Raw genomic sequence first — 9662 nt, 5'->3', positions numbered from 1 at the left:
CTTACTTGTATATAAGCATAAAACGACTTTTGTGGTAACTTAAATTCTTTTTGTAATTGCTCAAAAGATTTAAAACCCCTACCTCCATATAGCTGACTCAACCTTACAATACCACATTTTTCCCATTCTACCATTTTTCCAACCCGCCATATTTCTTGTAGCTTCTTATTATTCCAAAGGGGTGTAAACTTTGTTATTTTACTGTATCCCATTTTTTTTTTAACTATATCCCATAGTTTTATCATCATTTTTACTGTGGGGCATCTATACTGGAATGAATCCGCTTCCAGGGTCTCAATCAACGTTCTATGCGGGGAGCCTATTAATACTAATATCCCGTTTGGGGTTCCACCATTCACCTCTTCTATTCCCCCTAACTGTTGTAATTGGGATGACCAAAAATAGCACTCCGGGTGGGGGACTGCGAAACCACCTTCCTCTCCCGGTAGCTGGAGCATCCGCAACCTCAATCTAGCCTGTCCTCCCTTCCATATTAATTCCCTAAACAACATCTCGATCTTATTAAACCAACATCTATTAATCCATATAGGGGAATTATGCAGTATGTATAAAAGTTGGGGCATCCATATCATTTTTATCAGGTTGCATCTACCGGCCACCGAGAGAGGCATTCTCTTCCATATAGCAATTTTTTGTTTAAACTTAACCAATAATGGGACTAGATTATAATTTATATACTGGTTAGGATCCCTTGTCAGGGTTACTCCCAGATATTTCAGCTTATCTACTGTTGCCATTTGGGGGATTCCCAGGGCTGTTTGTTGACCAGTTGGGTCTAACGGAAGACATTCCGACTTTTCCCAATTAATCTCCAGTCCTGTGAAGCCTCCAAACCCTTGCACCAATCCTATTGCCTTTGGCAATGAGTGCCTCATATCCCCCAGAAATAACAGGATATCATCTGCATAGAGAGAGATTTTTTCCTCCCCCGTTTTTCTCAAAAATCCAACTATTTCCCGGTTTGCTCTGATTGCACATGCCAAAGGCTCTATAGCCAACGCAAAGAGCAGGGGCGACAATGGGCACCCCTGCCTCGTCCCTCTCCCCAACTCTATTTTATCAGAGAACTCGTTATTAATTTTTAATCTAGCGCTAGGTTTATCGTATAGCATCCTAATCCATCCTATAAAAAAAGGACCCAGGCCAAATTTCTCCAAGACTTTCCATATATATCCCCATTCTACACTATCGAATGCTTTCATTACGTCCAATGCCACAACTGCCCCCGGGGTATCATTATCCGTTGGGATCTGAAGATTCAAAAACGCTCTTCTAATATTTATACTAGTTGACCTATTGGCAATGAACCCTGTTTGGTCCGTATGGACTAATCTTGCTATAACTCGATTAAGCCTAATCGCTAAAACCTTGGCCAGTATCTTTGTATCAGTGCACAAGAGAGAGATTGGTCTATATGCTGCTACATCTAGTGAGTCCTTTCCTTCTTTGTACAGCAAGATTATAACTGCCTCCATCATTGATGGTGGCAGTTTACCCTCCCCATATGCTCCTCTTAACATCTCCAGAAGCTCGGGAAGCAGTATCTCGCCATAGTTTTTATAAACTTCAATCGGTAGCCCATCTGGCCCAGGCGATTTCTGATTTGGCATACTCGCAACTGCTTCCTGGAGTTCCTTCAGAGTTATAGGGGCTTCCAGTTCTTCTCTTTCTTCTTGTGTCAAACATGGTACCTCTAGGTGGCCTAAAAATGTTTCCATCTGCTCATCCATCCCCACTTTTTGTGCAGTATAAAGTTTTTTATAATATCCTCCAAATACTTGACATATATTCCCAGTTTCCGTTATAACTTCTCCCTCAGTTGTCCTAATCGCCGGGATTGAAGAGGGGCCCATGTTGTTCTTCACCAGTTGTGCTAACATTTTTCCCATACTTTCCCCTTCAGCAAAGGAGACTTGCCGATGTAACTGATATTGTATCTCCACTTTCTTCAGGGTTATTAACCTAAATTCTTCTTGTTTGTCTAACCAGATTTTTTTCTTACCCTGGATGGGGTCACTAATAAAATCTCTTTCAGCCTCCAGCACTTCTCTACCTATTCTTACCTCCTGCTCCTTGGATTTTCTATTTATTTTTGCTATTGATTGGATCAGCAGACCCCTCAGGTAAGCTTTCAGAGTATCCCATAGGATCCCTGACCTTACTGTACCCCGATTATTTTTTAGAAATTCTTTTAGCTCCCACTGGATTCTCTCAGGGCGTTCTTCCGTCTCTTTTTTTATTAGTTCCAACCAGAGCGGGTTCAATTTCCACGCCCTCTGTACCCTTCGTTCTCTCATTTTTAATGCTACTATCACTGGAGAATGATCTGAAATCCCCCTGGGCTGGTATTCAATCTTTTCCACCATTTGTAGGGCAAGGTCATTCCCCAGTATCATATCAATCCTGGATAGTGTAGAATGCGCTACCGAGTGACAACTATACTGCCGGACTCCTGGATTCCCGGTTCTCCATAAGTCCAGCAGTCCTACCTCTTCCAGGTACTGACCCATTCTCCCCTGCCCGACCGATTCCACCAGTTTTTTTTCTGGGAATCTATCAACTTTAATATCTAAAACCGTATTGAAATCCCCTACTATTATTATAGGAACACCATCTATCCCAACTAGGAAGTCCTGTAATTTAAAAAGCACTTCCATTTTGAATGGTGGGGGAATATAAATATTTGCCAACATGCATTCTCTATTTTCAATTAAACAGTGTAAGAAAATGTATCTACCCTTTTCATCCAGGCTAACCCGCTTACATACAAAATTCACCCCCGTTCTTACCAGGACACTCACCCCTCTACTATATGTCGAGTAAACAGAATGGTATTGAGATTGGTATTTTCTACTCTGCAACCGGTATATTGTATCTCTATTTAAATGAGTCTCCTGCAGACATAACAACCCTGCTCCATATCCCTCCAACCTTGAAAGCACCGCTTTTTGTTTCACCTGCGTCCCCAGGCCCCTCACATTCCAGGAGCCTACCTTAATTTTTCCATCCTGCATTAACACCAATAGATGAAAAAGGGAAGTGAAGCAGGATGGAGAGAGGATAAGATGAACAGTCTTATGAAAACACTGCTAGGATCCACTCCCACCCTTTTAATTAAATTATACCAACCTCCCCTATTATTAAACCACAGTATAACAATAAATTTCCCAAACATCATCATTATTTCATATATTATGTGTCTCTTAACGTGGATTATACTATATAATTGTTTGTTACCATTTTTCCCCGTGAAACCAACAGATTTTCCTTGTTTTTTACCACCCCATATTTTACCACCCCTAACTTTGTATCCTTTCTTTATTTGGATTATCTCCTGAACTTCTTCTAGTGCAAACATATATTTTTTTCCCACCCTCAACCTCCCCCCTTTTCTTCCCTCCCCTCCCATTCTACCCCCTCCCCCACCTTCCCAGGTGTTACCCAAGGGGCTATTAGTGACCATATACCACTCTCTTCACAACCTATTCACCACCCACACCTGTTACCCTCGCTGTGTGTTGCCTCCCTCCCACCCCCCCCCCCCTTTCACACAAAAAAAAAAAAAAAAAAAAAAAGAACCATGCATACTATACCCCCCCAACTCTTCCTATCTTCCCAGCACCCTCCTGACCACGGTCCCCAGGGGCTAAAATTTTTCTTTATTTTCTTCTATCCATTTTTCCACTTCCATTGGGGAGCAGAAAACCTGAGTATGTCCTAGAGCATTAATCCGTAACTTTGCCGGATAAAGAAGAGCATATGACACACTAAGCTTCTGTAGCTTGCGTTTCACCTGAAAGAACTCTGCCCTTTTTCTCTGGAGTTCTGGGGAAAAATCAGAGTATAATGAAATTCTAACACCCCTATACAATACATTCCCCATTTCCCTTGCTTTCCGTAATAACACCACTTTATCTTTATAATTGAGTAATTTCATCAGTAATGGCCTAGGGCGCCCCCCCTCAGGTGGGGCTCTAAAGGGTACCCTATGTGCCCTCTCTATAGAAAATGTTGTCGAAAAAACCTCCCTTCCGAACAGATCAACCAAAAGATGCTCCATAAATTCAGCAGGGTTTACACCCTCGCTTTTTTCAGGAAGTCCCACTATTCGCACATTGTCCCTCCGGAGCCTGTTTTCCATTTCATCCATTCTTGTTCTATAACTACTAAACTGCTCCTTCAAGCCTTCTACTTCTTTAATTAAGAAGGTTGTATCATCTTCTAGTCTACTAGTCCTCGTCTCGAGTTCTGTCGTTCTTTCCACCACTTTCTGTAGGTCTTGCCTTACCACTAGTAGATCCTCCTTCACTCCCTTCATTTGTTTACAAAGTTCTTTCAGAGAGATGTTACATGCATTTACGGCCAATAACACGTCCTTTATAGTTGGCTCTTTTTCTATCAAGGGGGAGTCGCCTGTTATAGTTTCTGTCTGCTGTTCCCCTGCATCCGCATTTTTATTTACTGAGGATTTTGCCCCTGCTCCAGCCTGCGTATTAATATTAATGTTTGACTGTCCCATACTTTTCCTTTCAGTCATTACACCTTGCTGCACCTTTGACTGTCCTTTTTTTGCAGGAGTCTGAGAAGACTGTGCCGGGTTATGAGCATATTGTTCTAATTTGGCTGCTGTGGCGGACTGTTGCGAACTTTTTTCCCCCCTTTCTTTTGCTGAGCGCAGGTGCTGCATATTACTTTCCCTTTCTCGCCGCTTCCTTCAGAACAATCCTGGGTATAGCACAGTTTAAAAGGATTTTAACCCTGCCGCCCACCAAACAATAAACTTTAAATGCGGTAAAAGCCGTATCCCAATGTACATTTCAGGTATCACAGACTCTTCCTGTTTTCTTGATTTTTCTAGGCTTCAAAACACCACACACATTTATTTTGCTCACATCAGCTCGTGTACCGTTCAGCCCGTTAATACCCAGACACCGTCCTTCAATTAATACATATAGTTCAGTTGTTACATTAGCGCAGTACTGAGCTGGACTCACAGTCAGTCCACAGAACACAGGTTCCCAAAGTCTGATTTTCCTGAACACTGCTTACAAAATGTTCGGGGGTTTGTTTCCCCTTTTTTTTTTTTCTATAACAGCCTCACACACAGGGCGGTAGAGTCCGGGCATCCAAACATCCAGAGGGAGAGGAGGAGAAAAAAAAAAAAAACTAACAGGGGGATACAGGACTTTCTTACCCCCTTCGGTGCCTATTTAACTGTTACCGGCCCACGGGCTTCACTGTATCCCTACTTGCTCCACCAAGCCTCTGCTTGCAGTGCCCCTCAGTCAGCCGGTTTCTTCCTCCCCCACAATCCCGCCGCTTACCTCCTTCCTCCTGTCGCGGCTTACCGGGGAGCGGGGGAGCGTTCGGAACTACTCGATACTGTGAGCGGCGTCTCTCGGTCCGAGGGGTTCGGCATTGGTCGGGAGTATTCGTGGGCTCGTCCTTCTCTGCGGCCGTCAGGATACGGAACCCGGAAATCAGCGGAAATCAGCGGGGGTCAGCGAGCATCTCCGAGATCTCCACACACCAAGGTGATGCAAAGCCGTCGCTCCTCCTCCCGTCCAGCGTCCTGCTATGCTGCCAAGCTGCTCAGCTCCGACCCTTCTCTTGCTGCACCCGGCCGTAATTTTTAAGCACACCGCGCTTTCGCCATGGGGGCCAGGGAGGGAGACACACACAGCGTCTTCACGCACTCACTCACTCCACTCTACACATCCTGTCACGCCCTCTTGGCAATGCTTCTTAAGAAAAGCCTATTCTATGTGTTCTATTCTAAATGGCAAACAGACAATAGCAAGTGCCAAGCTGGATGATCACCTCAACACAGTGAAGGAAAAGGTGAGACTATGTACACACAAGCACAATGACTGTATACATATATGGCACAGACATCTAGGTCACAGACACCCAGAATGCATACAGGAACTACAGAGGAGAAATCCGACAAGGGATCTAACAATATCCCGTTGTCCAGTTACCGTTAAGTGTGAATGCTGCATTAAATCCAAAGCTACAAGAGCAACACTTTCCAAAGTCAGTCAAAAGAGAGCTTCAAGACCACTTGACTTAGTTCACAGTGACGTGTGTGGTCCCCTAAACCCACCAACACCTGGAGGCAACAGGTACATAGTGACTTTCATAGACGACTATTCAAGATACACAGTCACCTACCTAATGCAACACAAGAGTGAAGTTTTCGACAAATTGCAAGACTATATAATAAAGACTAGTAACAAGTTTCAGAGGAAGTCTCTCATGGAGGTGAGTTCATAGGAGGTAAGATAAAAGAGTACTTAAAACAGAATGTAATAGAACATCAAAAGACAGTCCTGTATACACCAGAACAAAATGGAGTAGCTGACTCTGGACTACCACAAAAATACTGGGGTGAGGCAGCCATGACAGCTACATATTTGCAGAACAGACTTCTTTCCAGAACAGCAGAGAAAACCATATGAACTATGGCACAATGAGAAGCCAAGTCTAAAACACCTAAGAGTTTTTGTATGCAAAGCATTCATCTACATACTTGAAGAAAAATGCACCGAACTCCAGAACAGAGAGTTTGAAGGTATCTTTGTTGGATAGTGACAATGTCAAGGGTTACAGAATCTTAAATCCCAAAACAAATAAGGTTACCATTAGCAACAGCATAACCTTTTGTTGAAGATTTAAGAGACAATGTAATGACAACAGTGGAAGCAAGAATAGAAGAGAAAACCAACATTCACCAGCCCATCTCTGTAACTTCCGAACAAACAGTTGAAGTGAGTGCAGACTCAGCCAGTACTCAAGAGCAGACACAAGAAGGCTCAGGCCGCGTACACACGGGCGGATTGTCTGCCCAACTTAGTCCGCTGAACAGTGTTCAACAATCCGCTCGTGTGTGGGCTTCAGCGGACTTTTTCAGCGGATTGTCTGACGAACAAAGTCCGAATTTCCGTAAGACAGTCCGTCCAAACTTGGTTTCAGCGGACAGTCCGCTCGTGAGTAGGCTAGTTCGACAGACTAAGTTTGGCGCATGCTCAGAAAGGATTTACACGGCGAAGGTTGCATTGCAGTGTATTGGACGTCGAATTTTTCGTGCCGTACACGTCATCGCGCAATCTTTCAGCGGACTGTCTGCTCATCGTGTGTGGTCAAGTCCGTTCATGCAAATTTTGAACGGACTGTCTGTCGGATTGTCTGACGAACTTAGTTGGCCAGACAATCCGCCCGTGTGTACACAGCCTCAGACACAAAAAACTAGATGTTCAACAAGAGAAAAGAAAGGTAAACCACCTATATGTCTGTCATACAAAGCAAGTACTGCCAGTATCAAAGAACCTGCAAGCTGAAAAGATATATCTCAACTTTCAGTAGAAGCAAGTAAATGGATAAAGGCTGCTGAGGAAGAGATGAAATCCATGCATGACACTAAAACATGGACACTTACAGAATTACCACCCGGAAGGAAAGCCATAGGCTGTAAGTGGATTTTTAAAGTGAAATACAATGCAGATGGCACTATTGAACGGTACAAAGCAAAACTAGTAGCCAAGGGCTATTCTCAAAAATACGGAGAGGACTATGATGAGACTTTTGCACCAGTAGTTATGCACACGACAATATGGACTTTGCTGACAGTAGCAGTCACAAGGAAAATGCAAGTGAAACATTTTGATGTGAAAACATTGTTCCTACATGGCGATTTAAGAGATTTACATGGAACAGCCGCCAGGATTCAAAGATGAATAAAGGTTAGACCTAGTATGCAAACTAGTATGCAAGAGTATATATGGTCTAAAGCAGGGGTGCCCAACCCTTTTAAGCACGAGGGCCACTTAAGCAACTTGGTAACCAGGCGCGGGCCACAATGAGCGAAGCAGGGGGATGACAGGTCACAGCTACTCTATAGGACTTCCGATCCAATCCACCCAGATGGAAGGGGACAAATTCCCTTCAATTTTTATTTTTTTTAGAGGATCAGATTGGAGGCAGGCGGGTGTAAAAGGACAAAAGTACAAATTCACATCTGTAGAGGTGAATTGAGGGTCCGAGTGCGAAAAGGGCCTAAACTGCTTTCACGCTGATGTGCTGCGGTTTACCCACACCACGAGTGCAGTGTAGTGCACCCGTGTCTTATCCTGCGGGTTAACTGAACTTTGCCAGCGCTGTACAGGAAGCATCGGTTTATGGGGCTCTGCTAGGCAGCTGCTTTCTTCCTCTACCACCAGCTTCATTTACAACACTGATGCTGTGGTATGACGGATCGGCAACCTGTGCTCTGGGCTTGCTAACCATTCCAGAGCATGAGGTCGCCGGCCACATCGGAGGGCTCTGCAGGCCACATTTGGCCCCGGGCCACTGGTTGGCCACCCCTGGTCTAAAGCAAGCAGCCAGAGTGTGGAATATAAAAATAAATGAAGTGCTTACACATCAAAACTTTCTAAGGCGTAAAGCAGACCCCTGCTTATACACAAAGAAATTGGCAAACAGATGGGTGTATATGCTTATTTATGTGAATGATATCCTGATTTGCTTTGAGTAAGAAAGGGATGAAGCAGAAATACTGGGAAAACTAAATCAGCACTTTTACCAAAGATCTTGGCAACATAAAGAATTACCTCGGTATCCAGATCGAGAGAGAGGAAGATGGCAGTTTTCATCTGAACCAAAGACACAAAATACAAGAAATAATCAAAACATTTGGAATGTAAGACGCCAAACCAGTAAAGTCTCCCATGGAAACCAACTACCTAAAGGAGATGAATTGACAAGTTGCTGTACCTTACCACTGCTACAAGGCCGGACATTTTTAGCAACTGTTGGAATCCTATCCAGAAAGGTTTCAATGACAAGTAAAAGGGACTGGAATGCTGTAAAGCGAATCATTCGCTATCTTAAACAGTCTTCGCACTACAAGTTAAAAAGTTACCAGCAAGTGATGAAAGCACTTTAACAGGATATGTGGATGCTGACTGGGCAGGAGACACCAGTGAGAGAAAATGTACCAGTGGCTACTTATTTTTTCTGTTGGGAGGTGCCATGTGTTGGACTAGTAAAAAGCAACTCTCTGTTACACTGTCATCTACTGAAGCAGAACCAACAGATATCTATGAAGACAATCAAGGATGCCTTGTCTTTGCGCACATGGAAGGAGTTAATTCAAGAATCAAGCACATTGATGTGAAGTTCCACTTTAAGGATCTTCAAGAGCAAGGCCTTCTTGAGTTACTTTATTGTCCAACCGAGGATGTGACAGCAGATATCCTTACAAAGCCCCTGACCGCTGAAAGACATTCAAGGGTTACAAAGAAGATGGGTTTAACAGACTAAGCCTTAGCTGTTGAGAAGGGGTGTTGGAGATGCAACAACTTTCAGCTTAGCCTATTGACTGCAGTTTACAAACAGGACACTAGATGTCGCTAATGCGCAGTGATATGCTATGCTATACATTTTCTATGATGTGTTGTATTTCCTGTACATAATGCTGTACTTGTTGTTTTCTTTTTCCTGTCTGTGTTCTTCTTAACATGTGAAGTGACATTTTTAGTTAGTGTGGTTATATTCCAATATAGAAGCCATTTCCTGTTACTCCACAACGTCTATCTGAATTGACTCCGCTGCACCCAGCAATCGTATTCTGCAACATCCTG

The sequence above is a fragment of the Lithobates pipiens genome, unplaced genomic scaffold (genome assembly GCF_037356315.1).
Source record: "Lithobates pipiens isolate NorthernLeopardFrog02 unplaced genomic scaffold, aLitPip1_a1.2 Scaffold_3, whole genome shotgun sequence".
Lineage (NCBI taxonomy): Eukaryota > Metazoa > Chordata > Amphibia > Anura > Ranidae > Lithobates > Lithobates pipiens.
The sequence above is the reverse complement of the archived record's forward strand: the minus strand, read 5'-3'. Positions refer to the sequence as shown.